Genomic DNA, 14,397 nt, shown 5'->3' with positions numbered 1-14,397 from the left:
GCATCTAATAGGAACTTCTACAGCACCACGTCCAAGGTATTCTTTCGAGCAGAGGGTGGTGTCATGGAAGCTTTCCTGGCTTGTTTTTTTGTTTTCGTTTCTTAAGCTGTGATCACTCTCCTTTGAGGAAGCTGTTTAAAGGAAGCAGTGCCGAGCACCAGCTTCAACACGTCTTTCCCAGCAATTCCGTAATCGCCGGTGGGGTTGAGAGCCAATTAAGAATGCACCTGATCACAACAAATCGAAGGCTAAGTATGGAGAAAAATTGTGTAGAGTTCGTCGCAGTGGCGATCGTCTTAGCAATGCCACCTAGGAAAATATTTCACGCCCACTAACTACTACGGCCATGGCCTGTGACGTCATGCATCAGTTGCAGCCTTCATTTCCTGCCGACTAGACGTGCGCATGCTTGCTGCCACCGTTCGACATAGCAGGATTGCTTAGCCTTACGGATCTGGTCGCTGGGTGCTCAGATTTTTTTTTGGGTGACTGCAGGACAATGGCCGTGTTTTTCTGCGCTTGTGAAATACTGCGTGGTAATGTGATGTGCTTCGTTCACCGAATATTAACGTAGTGTACGTACACCTGCAAACTCTCCCAATTGGCAGTGCTGCGGGTCCAACCGTCACCGATAATGAGATTGTGCCGGAGGTTCGAGTGCTTTCATTCTCAGTGGGCTAAAGAAAAGCGAAGTGGGAGCATGCCGTTCATCGCGATGACATCCATATTCGTTACTCCGAGATTCAAAGGTATGTGTTTGTCTGTACTAGTTGCTTTTAGGTTGTTTTGAAAGAACCACCTTTAGCACCTTCGGGTTTCTCCGTTGAATGTCGGGTGTGCTTCTCACTTGTTAGCCAGCCTTGATATTAGACACATTTAGCTGATAACCACTGGCACTCACCCTGTGATAACGTAGCATGCCGAGATGTTCCTAGGAACCACACAGGTGTCTGTTTTTTTTTTGTTTTTTACAAGCGCCGAGATGTGGTCTGCTTGGCTGCTAAATGACGGTGAAACGAAGTAGACCAACCTTCACTCTCCACTACGCCAAGTTGACGAGCGCAGAAAAATAGGCGTTTAACGCTCCACTGCTCACACCACAAACGCATCAAAATAAAGTATTAAACGTGCATGTTGTTGCGAAAGACGGGGACGCCAACACGGTCCCGAAGGCGCCACTGCTTTCAACTCCGCCGGGAAGGTCACCAGCCGTTTGGTAGCGTATGTTTCTCAGCTCGCGACTGCTTCTGCGCAGAGCTGATAAGACGAGCGGACGAGACCACGGTGAGTTAAACAAGGTTTATGTACAGCATATATACAGAGGCGTTACAATTTCGGCACTGGGGCCGACAGAGACTCGAAGAGCCGAGCTCTCCTCTCTAACACATAGGTCAACTTTTCGCCTAAGACCGCCGACTCACACACATGTCGGCTCTCCGACATGGGGACTCCTCTCTCATAGGACCGCCGATCGCGACGCGCCGCAGGGCTTCTTTTATTTGCACCGGGTCCAACCAAAATGTCCAATCAGAAGCGCCGCTGGTCGTCAGGGCAGATTCCTCCAATGGGGTCGCCGCTGGGCCACGTCAGACCCCCAGACACGAAGACGCCGGCTCGCTGTCACGTGCGCTGCTGACTCACTGCACGTGGGCCAGAGAGGCGCCGCGCGTGTTTACGCCGTTGAGTTGTTCGCGTCAGGCGGACTGCGGGCTGGCCTTGACCCAGATTGCCTTTTTCAGAGGCACGGACGTTTGACGAGGACTCGCTGGCATAACAGCACCCCCGCCGCCAGACAATGCACCCGAAAGACGAGCTGCTTCCACGGGGCTCGGATGTCAGGTGCGCTCGTTCGCCAGGTCCCTTCAGGTTCGCCTCCAGGGCCGGAAACACATCCCATTTTTGACGACGGATCCCAGCTCTACTGGCTTGTCGCCACAACTTGTCGACCAGCTTCACTCGTCTCTTCTGACCACCTTCGGTTTCAGCACTTGTCGATGGTTCTGCAACTTGCGAAGAACGGTTCGACAACAAACAACACACGACACAAGCAAGTGCCCTCGGTCACCCGACAAAACACCAGACAAAGTATAGTACAACATATACCTATCTACGTGTCTATCGGAATTTTGTTCCCTCTACATCAAGAGGCCCATGTGGGACACAAGACTCCTTAAGTAAGAACTTGAATGTTTCACAATTAGAACAACGCAACGAATTAGAATACCACATAAAGTTGGCCCCTTGAGATCACTCTGAACGAGAGCGCTCAGCCCAGGTCGTGATGAGGTCAAAATTTTGCGCCGAATCACCAGCGAGAAACCGAAAGGTTGAGAAGTTACTAGCTGGAACGCACTGCTCAATGCACCTGCATTAGCGTTTACCTTTCCTTTATTTTTTTTATTTTTTTTGATAGCGAACGTCAAAGTTGCGCTGTGGAGCAACATGCTCCACTTCAGTAACCGGCCACTTTTAGGCGACGATACCTATGCGTCACCAAGAGCGGCTCACACTTTCGACGTTGCACAGGGGAACAACGATACGGCTTGCTACGGATTGACTCCTCACCGCTTAGCTCGATATCGTGTTCGATCACCCTCGTGTTTCCGGGGCGGTCCGAAAACACGTCTTCAAACTCGGAACCAATCTTTCTCAGGTCCTCCTTCACTTAAGCTAGGCTCTAGGTTTATCTGCTCCCGGATTACAATCGATCCCCCTTCAATTACCTCACTAGAACTCAAAATTTCTGCTTCCTCTTCCTTTGAAGCATTCAACAACAGATTTACGACCGCTTGATGTTGAACGTATGGTTTCATCAAGTTGTAAATTTTGTCCGGCCGCCTTCCTAATTTCACTTCATAATTTGTATCGCAAGGCTTCGATAATACTTTGGCGGGCCCTTCCCAATCAACCTCAAGCTTGTTCCTTTTGAACGGCTGCAGCAGCATTACCTGACTCCCTACTTCAAAAGCACGCTTCTTCACCGATTCCTCGTAGTGCTCCTTCGACAGCACTTTTGCCGCGTTTTTCTGGCTTTCCACTAGCGCTTCAATTTGGCTTTCCACTAGCGCTTCAATCGAGAGATCCTCACGCTGCTCTCGAATGAGCGTCTCTCGATCAACTCTCGGCAGCTCGCTCCAACTTTCCGCTACAGGCGAGAGCGTTGCAGCCCTCTCGCTCTGACTCAATGGCGCTATGTCGTCTCCCCTTTCTACGGAAACCGCGCCGGTCGGTTCGGCGACGGGCCGCTCGCGTGACTGCTCACATGACTCATGCGGAAACTTTCCTTTCTGGGGTTCCGTCGACCCGCCGACAAGGTCACTGGAGAGTTCACCGCATTGAACCAGATCAAGCTGCCGCGATAGCTTCCGCGCTTGCGATCGCGTGAGAGCCATGCACGCTAAGTTGGGGAAGAACGATTTGCCCTGCTCTTTGAGAACCTGCTCTGAGTTGTTGGAGAAAAGATAAGGAAAACGATCATTTAGCGCGGCAGACACAGCCGCTTCGGTGCGAAGCTCACCGAACGGGCCTTCAATGACAACCGTGGCGATTGGTAAGGAAACACTCTGCTCCTCGGCGCCTTGCCTGATCCACGCGCATTCTCCTGTAAAGTCATCCGGAGACACCAATGAAGGATGGACAACGTCCATGGTTGCCGCTGAGTCTCTAAGTGCTCGGCACGTTTTCTCATTCACCCTAATTTCTTGGAGATACGGCTCCAACAACCGCATGTTTTTTTCTGATTCTCGGATCGTTGCGAAGGCAAACTTTTCCTGGCAGTTTCTCGCGATGTGTCCTTCCTTTTTGCAGTTGTAGCAGATTAGCGGCTTCCGTTTGCTTTCCGATTCAAATGCCTGTGTGGTAGAAACCTCACTCGATTTCTCCGCTTCTGTTTGCCCTTCCCCTACACTGTCCTTCGTAAGAGACGGGTTCTTCTTGAAATTACGGTGCGGAGCGGGTCTCCGTTGATCAGGTTTCTTTGAAAAGCCCTCTTTTCTCTCATCCTTTTCAACGCGCACTGCCCTGTTGTGCAACTTTCGGTGAGTATAATACTCCTCAGCTAACTCTGCTGCCTTGTTTAGCTGTACTTCACCAAGTCTGTCCTGCAGCCAAAGCCTGACATTATCCTCGATGCAGCGGTAGAATTGCTCCAATGCAACGCATTCCACCACTCTATCGCGGTGATCATAAACACCTTCGCCCTTGAGCCATTCAATTAAATCGGCCTTAAGACGAAACGCGAAGTCAACGTGTGACTCATTCCCCTTTTCAGCATACCGGAACCTTTGCCTGAAACCCTCGGATGACAACTTATAACGTCTCAAGAGCACTTCTTTAACCTCGTCATAGCTCTCAAACGCTTCCCTCGACAAGCAAGTTATCGCGTCGGACACTTCGCCGGGAAGAAGAGCTAACAGGTTCTGCGCCCAAAGAGACCGCTCCAAAGGGTTTCGCTCACAGACGTGTTCAAACTTGACGAGATACTTCGCCATGCTCTCGCCTACTACGAACGGTGGCAGTTGGTCCCGAATTCTAAAACCGCTGACCTGAACTGTTGGAGAAGCTACGCTAGGCGCCTGCGAACACTGTAGGATTGCCAATTCTAGTCGTTTCAACTCGAGACGCTCCTGTCTCTCGGCCTCCTCGCGACGTTCGCGCCTTTCAGCTTCTTCACGTTCGCGAGCTTCGCGCCTTTCAGCTTCTTCGCGAGCTTCGCGCCTTTCAGCTTCTTCACGAGCTTCTCGCCTTTCAGCCTCCTCACGTTCGCGAGCTTCTCGCCTTTCAGCCTCCTCACGTTCGCGAGCTTCTACTTCTCGCCTTTCAGCCTCCTCACGGCGTGCTTTAATATCCACCCAGGCCTCATCGACTTCCTCAGCCGATACTCCCTCATCCTTCATGATCGCAAGGATCGCTTGCTTTCGTTTCGCACGGCCCAAAGTAATGCCGAGTTCCTCACAAATTTCGATGAGTTCCTTCACTTTAAGGTTCTCCATCGTTCACACTAGCCTCTTGCTGTTTGCCCCTGTTAAGAGTCTACTTGCCGTACCCACTATAAGCCTACTAGCAAGACGCGCAAGCAATTTTTGACACTCCCGTGTTTACCCCCTCTGCATTAACTTTGGTTTCAAAGCACTTCGACTTGGCTTGAAACGATCAAAGCTCACTTCAATGCTTCACACAGCCCTTCTCTAAACTACTACAACCTGAGCTAGAGTATTCTGGTGAACTGAGGGGAAAACATCAGGCACTCACCGCATCGATGTCGCTGACGCCGGCCGATCCCGCAGCTGCCAACCACTGTTGCGAAAGACGGACCGATCCCGCCGAAGCCACCACATTTGCGAAAGACGGGGACGCCAACACGGTCCCGAAGGCGCCACTGCTTTCAACTCCGCCGGGAAGGTCACCAGCCGTTTGGTAGCGTATGTTTCTCAGCTCGCGACTGCTTCTGCGCAGAGCTGATAAGACGAGCGGACGAGACGACGGTGAGTTAAACAAGGTTTATGTACAGCATATATACAGAGGCGTTACAATTTCGGCACTGGGGCCGACAGAGACTCGAAGAGCCGAGCTCTCCTCTCTAACACATAGGTCAACTTTTCGCCTAAGATCACCGACTCACACACATGTCGGCTCTCCGACATGGGGACTCCTCTCTCATAGGACCGCCGATCGCGACGCGCCGCAGGGCTTCTTTTATTTGCACCGGGTCCAACCAAAATGTCCAATCAGAAGCGCCGCTGGTCGTCAGGGCAGATTCCTCCAATGGGGTCGCTGCTGGGCCACGTCAGACCCCCAGACACGAAGACGCCGGCTCGCTGTCACGTGCGCTGCTGACTCACTGCACGTGGGCCAGAGAGGCGCCGCGCGTGTTTACGCCGTTGAGTTGTTCGCGTCAGGCGGACTGCGGGCTGGCCTTGACCCAGATTGCCTTTTTCAGAGGCACGGACGTTTTACGAGGACTCGCTGGCATAACAATGTCTATATATTCTCGTAGCAGGCGTTTTTAATTAAGGGTCAGTAAACATTTCTCAATTTGCGCATAGCACCAAGAGATTATTATGGAATGTCTGATAATCTGATCAAAAGGTAAGAAGGGCTCACGTCTGGTGTCGTGCATTTATTACATGCTACATAGTGCTTTTTACCGCTGCTTCAATCATTTTTGTGGTGTTATAATTATCTGTCACTCATCCTAAAGACCCTTCGCCTCATTCATTTTCTCAAAATAAGTGAACGTAATGAGCGTCTTTGTATAAACGTCAAGTGCGACTCCATTTAAACTTCGCGCTCATGTTCAGAAGGCAGTATCACTGACATTGCACTATCTACGTAAGCAAGAGCTTGATATCCCAAGTGGAAAGTGTGCAGTCGTGGCGCTCCCCAGAGAGCCGATATCCGCTTACGGTGTAATAATTAGTAGGCGACTGGCGTAGTGCACCCAGAGTCAAAGGTTCTTGGGAGTAAGGGCCAAACCTCATAAGCGCGAAAATGCACGCGACAGCGACGAGCGATGCGACGTAGATCGTCTTCGCGCGATCAGTCGCTTGCGCAGGCAAACCTCATTCCCGCGACGGCTTCGGCGAGCGAATTCAACTGTTGCTGGCATGAAGCCGCCTACTCTCACTAAAAAAACTGCGTAGTTAGTGGTATACAATTTAAAAATAAGATACATTGTTGTGTAATGGAAGAGAAAGTTATTATGAGTGCCTTGCAGCTCTTTTTTATATGCACATGCGTAAACATTGCGTTATTTCTTGTTGCGCATACGTGACTCAGGCGGGGTCACGTGCACCTATGTAGTCGTTGTCTTTTGCGGTTTTTCGCTAATGGCAGCTTGAGCCCAGGACTTCCGGGCAATGAGCGACGGATTTCAAATCTGGAGAAACGAGCAATCGCGTGAACGCCGTTTCGTCGCTCATAGCGTCGCTTGTCGCTGTCGCGTGCATTTTCGCGCTTATGAGGTTTGCTCTTCATGATCGACCGACACATGTCTTGGACATCCCCCCTCCCCCCGTCAAACGAGTTATAAAGCGGCTGACTGCCATTGGCACTGATTCAGGTTCTTGCAGGCAATACTTGGACAATGTCCTTGCAGTCTATGTTACAGCCGTACAGGATATTATTTGAGTTTCTGTGGTACAGCTTACCTGTAATATTTACTACGGACAAAACTAGCTTACGCACACCCCCAAACACTCAATCCCAGGCTCTCAGGATATGCATTCATTTACGAAAAAGTGCATCAAGGACTGAAATAATTACCATTGCACGGGCTACTCTATCATGGTGCACATCACTGTTGGAAAAAAGTGTACTTCCCTCAGACAAAGTTATAGGAAGCCATCTCACTACTTGACAATCTCCACTGTTCAAAGACCCCGTACGACATTCAGTGCAATTGGCTGTTCGCATTCTGCATCATTAACTTCAGATTACACGCCTGTGGAGAGCGGCTGTATCCTTGACGGTGCCTGACCCTTCCACAAGTACGTCTTGCAATATCAAGGCTGCAGAAAAGATCAAAGTTGCCTTCGATAGCCTTTAAGCAATTTAGCATGCTTCTCTTGCACGACATTTACAGTGACCACGTGCATATCTACACAAATGGTTAGACCGCAGCGTCTTGGTCAGGTGGTTCGAGAAATACCAACTCGAAGGAATAACCAATGCGAATCGAGCTGTTACATATGACATCTGCGGTGGCAGAAAAAGCGGCTCTGTGCGGTGACCTAGGGCACATCGATTGCTATAGATCAAGCAACTGGACTGTGTTTTCTGATTCGAAACCAGCCTTATCGTTCATGCAGTCAGTTCTCCGACGAGGTTTCTACGAGCAGCTCACAAGAGATTTTCAAGCTTCATCATCACGTTACAGAAACACGCAATGAGGTAAACTTACAGTGATTACCGGGTTCTTGTGGGATCAGTGGCAATGCTTCCGCAGAAAACGCGACTCACACATCCCAGCAAAGAGAGCACACCCTTCTGATACCCAAATCAACGACAGACACTGCAAAGTTGCTTCTTCGCCTGGCACGTAGTCTGTGTCTGCTGGAGTGGAATACCGTAAGCATAAGACATACAAGAATCCATCAAATAAGCTTTCAACTTGAACTCCAACCTTCATCCGGACTTGCTTTGCTTTTAATTGAAGCTTTGCTTTTTGTAGCTTTTGGTTGGGGGATTGCCTTCACAAAAGCATATACAACGCTCCTTGGAGTGACTGAAATTGTGGAATGCGACGTCTGCGGCACTGAACAAGACATCGGTCATCTGCTCTGCTATTGCTCTCGATTTGCCTCTAAGAGAGGAAAACTCCCTGACGCGTTGCGACAATTAAACTATTGGCCACTCCGTGCAGATGCTTGTGGAGCACAGTCTATCCTTCATCGGCTCACAAGGCAATCAAATTCCTTTGTTCTTATTTAGCACTACGAGTCTAGACGATTGCCTTGGAATCTTGTATAATGCAACTACTGCCTTGATGTCAGCCCATGTGCTGACACATTTCTTGTTTTTTTTTCTCCGTCTCTCTTATCTTTCTCTCTCTGTCTCATCTCTATACTTAGCTTTACCGTTCCCTCAGTTTAGGGTAGCCAACTTGGCATACGCCTTGGTAACCTACTTGTGTTCTCTTCTATTTACCCTCCTACCATACTTGAAATATGTACTCCTGATCTTCAACCATACTTGGATGCCTCTATACACTTCAAAATTTTTGTTCGGTAGCTTCCCAGTAAACGACATGCGGAGCCAAAAACATGTGACCAATTGTTTTCCTAAATGATTCTCAGGTGTGTGTGACCTCCCTTGAAAACTGAAATGAGGACCACGGTGAGGTACACCAACCCAAACACAGGCAAAATAGTACCAACGCACTCACTCAGCACAGAACACCACACAAGGTTTGCAAATGATACGTATCATTTCAATTGCAGTCTCTGGACTGTATTCTATGTGTGTGCGTAAATAAAAATTGGAGAATGAATCAGTTTCTCCTATTTACTTCGTCCCTCTTTTGGGCTTTCAAACTTTACTCTTGTTTTATTCATTAGTAGATTGTATTAGAACTTTATTATCAGAAGAAAAGCAGTGGGAATTGTTATTATGTTTAGGTTCATATTGCGGAATAACCTTACGCAGGCTATTTACCAGAAGCCCCTTGAACTCCTCAACTTATTCATCAACATTTGGTTTGTCAGTGACCTGTGACCAATCAATGGCTGACAAGTAATATTAGTAATGGAGATTTTACTTCTCACAGCCAGAATATGATTACCAGAGACGCCGCAAAGTTGACGGCTCTAGAACGTTTGACCATGTAATGTGCTTTAACGTACACTGACATCGTGCACTACACGGGCCTCTGCCATTTTGCATTCATAGAAATGCAACAGCCTCGGCCCTATCAAGCTCACAACCTCTCGATCAGCAACCGAGCACTGTAGCCACCGTTTCGCCGAGGCGGCGCTTTCAAAACAATGTGCTCAGGCGTAGTGTAAAACAGTATGTTTCATGCAGGTATGATATATAAAATGTGTGTGCTTCTTAAAGCTGCGGTGCCATTGGCGATTTTTATATACAGAGGTGAGGCTTACGTGTCCGTATGCTTGCTCTACGACTAGTGAAAACAGGATCGCTGTAAGAAAAAGCAAAAAGAAAAACATATATTTGGTAAGGTTTTACATTCGCCACTTCGTGCACGACCAAATTTCCACATTACTTATTAGAACAAGTTTGACGATTTCGCCATCAAATGCTTGAACGTAAGAGAGCAACACTTCCGCCACATCAGCGGATCGTGGGGCGTAAAGTTATATATCTTTCGCAAAATTGTACAAATAGCTAATGATAAAGTTACATAATAACACGTGCGGAAAACTGAGTATGTCATTGAAGAAAAGTTTTCAAGCGCAATATTCACATCGCTTAGCAGCACGGTGAAAATACATGTGTATCCAAAACTCGATAAAAGTAAGATGGTTTTACTGCTGTCCAAAAGAATACCAGATATATATTTGTTAACAAGTAAAGCTAATAGAGCAGGTGCATCGACAGAAATATTTTTTTGGAGGGCGGGAAAAATCCTTTTTTGAGGAGGGGGCAATCCCTGGAAACGGTCGTTTTTCACTCGCTATTTCCTTGCAAATAAGTTTGAGCAAGAACGGCGGGGCACGGTCCCGCTGGGCAACCCTGCCTGCCACGATTTCACGGTTTTATGGGTGATACTATGAAACCATGGCAATTTCTCTTAGTGCAATGTTAAAAGGATTGTTAACAAAGGCATCCTTCGGATCACATACAAAGATAAGGAGCTATTCCTCTTTGTGAAAACGGCTGAGCTGCACGAAAGAGAGGTGGCGAGAAAATTCCTACAGCAGTGGAACCTGTCTTACTGTGTTGATTGCCATTGGGTAGCATACGCATAGCGTGCCGTTGGTTCTGACGTCAACAGCTCTATTGACTGTTTTACATGCACTCGAAGCGGCACCGCATTGATTGCTGGGCCGCAAACTTTAACAAAGCTGAAAATATTGTGATGTGTGCAATTATCCATGCTGGCTCTTCATGCACTAGATCTCGTAGTGTGCTATCACCCCTTCCCTGTCCCAACCCAATCAATAAAAAAAAACAAAGCCTTCATCGAAAGTGTTCTTTTTACACTTTAAATATTAAAAACCTGCTGCTGCACACTAATACTTACCGCAGGCCATGAGGCAAACAGTTTTTCGGAACTCCATAATGAAGGACCTTTCTAGCTTCGAATACTGCCTCACACTGCTATATATACTGCCTCGCACTCCGTGATGCAATCACCCGATACACAAAGCATAAAAAATATACAGACAAGTTTTGTTGGTATAACATCGATCAATGTCGTTTAGTTTGAGTTGTTTTCATCTAGCCCACGTATTTTTCTAAACAAGAAACACGCAGAAGCCTCCAACACTGCACAGAAGCCTTGCACCTCCAGGTGCGCACAATTCTCAAACAACCGCGAGAACAAATTTTACGCATGAACCAGCTCTCTTAGGGGTTTTGTTTAGTGTTTTTTTATATTCTCGAGCAGCGCATTTGGAGCATCTGCTTCTTTACTGCAAGATTAGACGAGATTCGTAACGACTGTGTGGTTTATACGGATTCACGCCACTTTATCGGGAAACATGATGTGCTCCTGGTAAGCGTGTAGAAGCTGACTCTTTACTGACAGCCCGCATTCCACCCTACACACAAGGGAAGGGTGGGTCTTAAGTTTGTGCGACGGGCGTGAGTGAAAAATGTACTGTTGTGAATGCATGTTGATTTGTTACCTTTAAAACTCGCAATATTTTCTAGCCGGTGGGAGCGTGCAGTAAGACATTCGCACATCTTCAATTTATGTTTATGTAATATGCTCTAGGCAAACGACATGAGAGGTCGATAGTTACCGCTGATTACAGAAATGGTTGAAGGTTACCTTTGGAAAGCTCGGAAGCTAACGCTTCTGCGTCAGCCCAGCTGGACATATTCATTCCACTTTCACTTCTGTACGGAACACTTCTCCCACATAAGCTGGCGCAATCAGTGCGATGCTAAGTTGCTCGTATGTTACCTATGTCATTGTGATTTCGAGAAAAAATGTTTCACCGCTCTTTCTAGTGGTAAGAATAAGGCCATATTATACTGCATATATCACTGTGAAGTATAGTATGTACTTTATTAATGCTACACAGCGCATTTTTTAGCCGTACATGGGAAACGTAGGTTGAAGAAACTTGTGCATGTGAGATAAGATATTTTTACAGGGCCGTTGGTTGTTTTTCTATATTTAGTTGGCAACACTGTAGATGAACGCTGCAGTGGTTCTGCCATTGCTACAGGAACGATAGGGACAAGGCTCGTAGCTTCTGCCATGAACGCAGGAAGGCGTTCCACCAAGAAGGGGTGTCTCTTTCACTGTCCATTTTCACTAACTTTACCACAGCCGCTGAATAAAAGGTGATCGTATTCGGTCATTCCAGCCACTCAGGCGGTGCCTTGCAGCCGTGCTCCGAAGCTGTCACACGGTGATAATCTGCGATGCAGTTTGGTCTCTCAGTAGTCATAAAAGCGTCTTCACGCTCTGCGACGTTGATGTGCACGCTAACGATATCACCGTCTCGTCCACCATTTCCACCTACCGTTGCGGCGCCTATAGTCGTTGTAATGATCGAATGTTCGTGCTGCCCCAAAACACTCACCGCGCTTCACAATACATTTCTGTTATCTGTTGCTATCGCACCCTAAGCAGTGGTCGGCAGATAAACGTGGGTTCGCACATGGAGCCGGCACGCTAACATGACACGAAAGGCAAAGCGTGCACTGAGTGGTCACAAAACCGAATGGTCACGTCGGTAGCAATGCGTCAACGACATAGTATTTTACAATATTGCATTGAAAACCTTCGTTGCGAGGAATCTCATCACATGCATTCGCACCAGTGCTCGTTAGTGGGACGAGGCAATAGTTCAATTCCCCGCCCACATATTGCCACACCACCACATCTACGATAAAAGATGTGAGAGACATGAGAAGCACTTGTAAAATGTCGTACGCTTACCATGCCCCGGAAACTCGGTCCTGTTTTCGGTTTTCAAGAACATGCACGCTTCTCGCAGTTGCCGGGCATTTCAAAATCCGGTTGAACAGAGTGAGGTTGATTTAAGTGCTCGCATTGATTGACTTTCACCCCGCCACGGCAATCTAATGGGTAAAGTAGTCAGCTACCAATCCGCAGGTCGCGGAATTCAATTCCGGCTACGGTGACTCCTTTTTCGGTGGAGGCGGAAATGTTGTAGGCCGTGTGCTCAAATTTGGTTGCACGTTACAGAACTCCAGGTGTTTGAAATTTCTGAAGCCCTCCACCATGTCGCCTCTCATAATCGTATGGTGATTTTGGGACGTTAAACCCCACATATCAATCAGTCAGTCAGAATTTATTGGCTTTCGCAAGTTTTTTTACAAATAAAAAGATTTATATCCCGGTAAAGATCTCCTCTCTTTCTGTTTTAAATGCGTTTTTTTTGTTTCTTAATTTAAATTTCGAATCAGGCGAAGCACACGAAGTGATTCACTTGAAGTTAAAGCACTTGCTTCATCTTTTTCTCACTCCTCGCTCAGTGATATTAGAAGTTAGATCGCGACTACGGGGAAGATAAAGAGAGCAAGTAGTGGCGGGCAGAGATCAGAAGCCGAAGGAAGCTACGCCGAACAAGTAAACCACGCATTTGTCTATGATGACTTAATCAGGCAACACATGTTTTCCGCGGCTCTGAAGTGTGCTTACTCGGTTATGTCTAGTTCCGCGAAGGTTTCTCAGTGTTTCATATCGGCAACGCGCGAGCCCAAGAACTTGGACCCATTATTAGAAAAGCGATTGATTTTGCTTGGATACATGAGTAAACACAGTTCTCTGCAAGCCTGACTAGACTGACAGAAGTGCGCTGTCGCTTGTTTAATTGGTGAAGACGGCAGCCAAGCTCGTGTCGGGAAAATGCGTTTATTGAAAGGCTTGATTTCTAGTTCGCTCAGCTACATACTTTAAACTTCTTTTACTTTTGGCGTTTAGTTCATTAGTATGTTGGGCTTAACTTCTCGAAACCACCATATATATATATATATATATATATATATATATATATATATATATATATATATATATATTTATATATATATGACACGCCGTAGCGGAGGGCTCCGAGAATTTCGACATCCATGGGTTCTTTACCGTGAAACCATATCTCAACACATGGGCCTACAGCATTTTCGCCTCCATTAAAAATGCGACCAGGCGTTTAGTTCAAGAGAGAGAGAGAGATAAATAGAGAAGAAAGGCAGGGAGGTTAACCAAGCTTGGCTCTGTTGGCTACCCTACACGTAGAAAGGGGAAAGGGATAATGATAGAAAGGAAAGTGATAGAAATGCAGAGAAGGATGAATGGTCAGCTGGATACTACACAGCATGGTCTCACACTGTTTTTTCCCAATCGGTAATGAAGCCTGATGGTCCTTAAGACGTACAAGAGGGCTATCGTGGCATTGCGCGTATGGGAAACCCCTGGCCAAGGTCCCAGAATCTTCTCTGCTGAAATCGGCCGTGAGTCCAGCTGACAGAGCTTGGATTCCATAATACGTCGTTCAGACTGGTATGCTGGGCAACAGCATAGAATGTGCTCAAGCGTTTCCTCGCAGGCGCAGATGTTGCATGCCGAATCGTTCGCCATTCCAAAGAGACGACAGTACGCATTCGTAGATGCTGCGGCCAGCCCCATGCGACACAGTAAACATTTAGTGCATCGTCAGAGCCCGGATGGCAAACGAAGTTGCAAGTTTGGGTCGATTTATTACAGGCACGTGTTAGCGAATCCCGGCGTATTTC

Source organism: Rhipicephalus microplus, chromosome 6 (assembly GCF_043290135.1).
Source record: "Rhipicephalus microplus isolate Deutch F79 chromosome 6, USDA_Rmic, whole genome shotgun sequence".
NCBI lineage: Eukaryota > Metazoa > Arthropoda > Arachnida > Ixodida > Ixodidae > Rhipicephalus > Rhipicephalus microplus.
Note: the sequence above shows the minus strand (reverse complement) of the source record.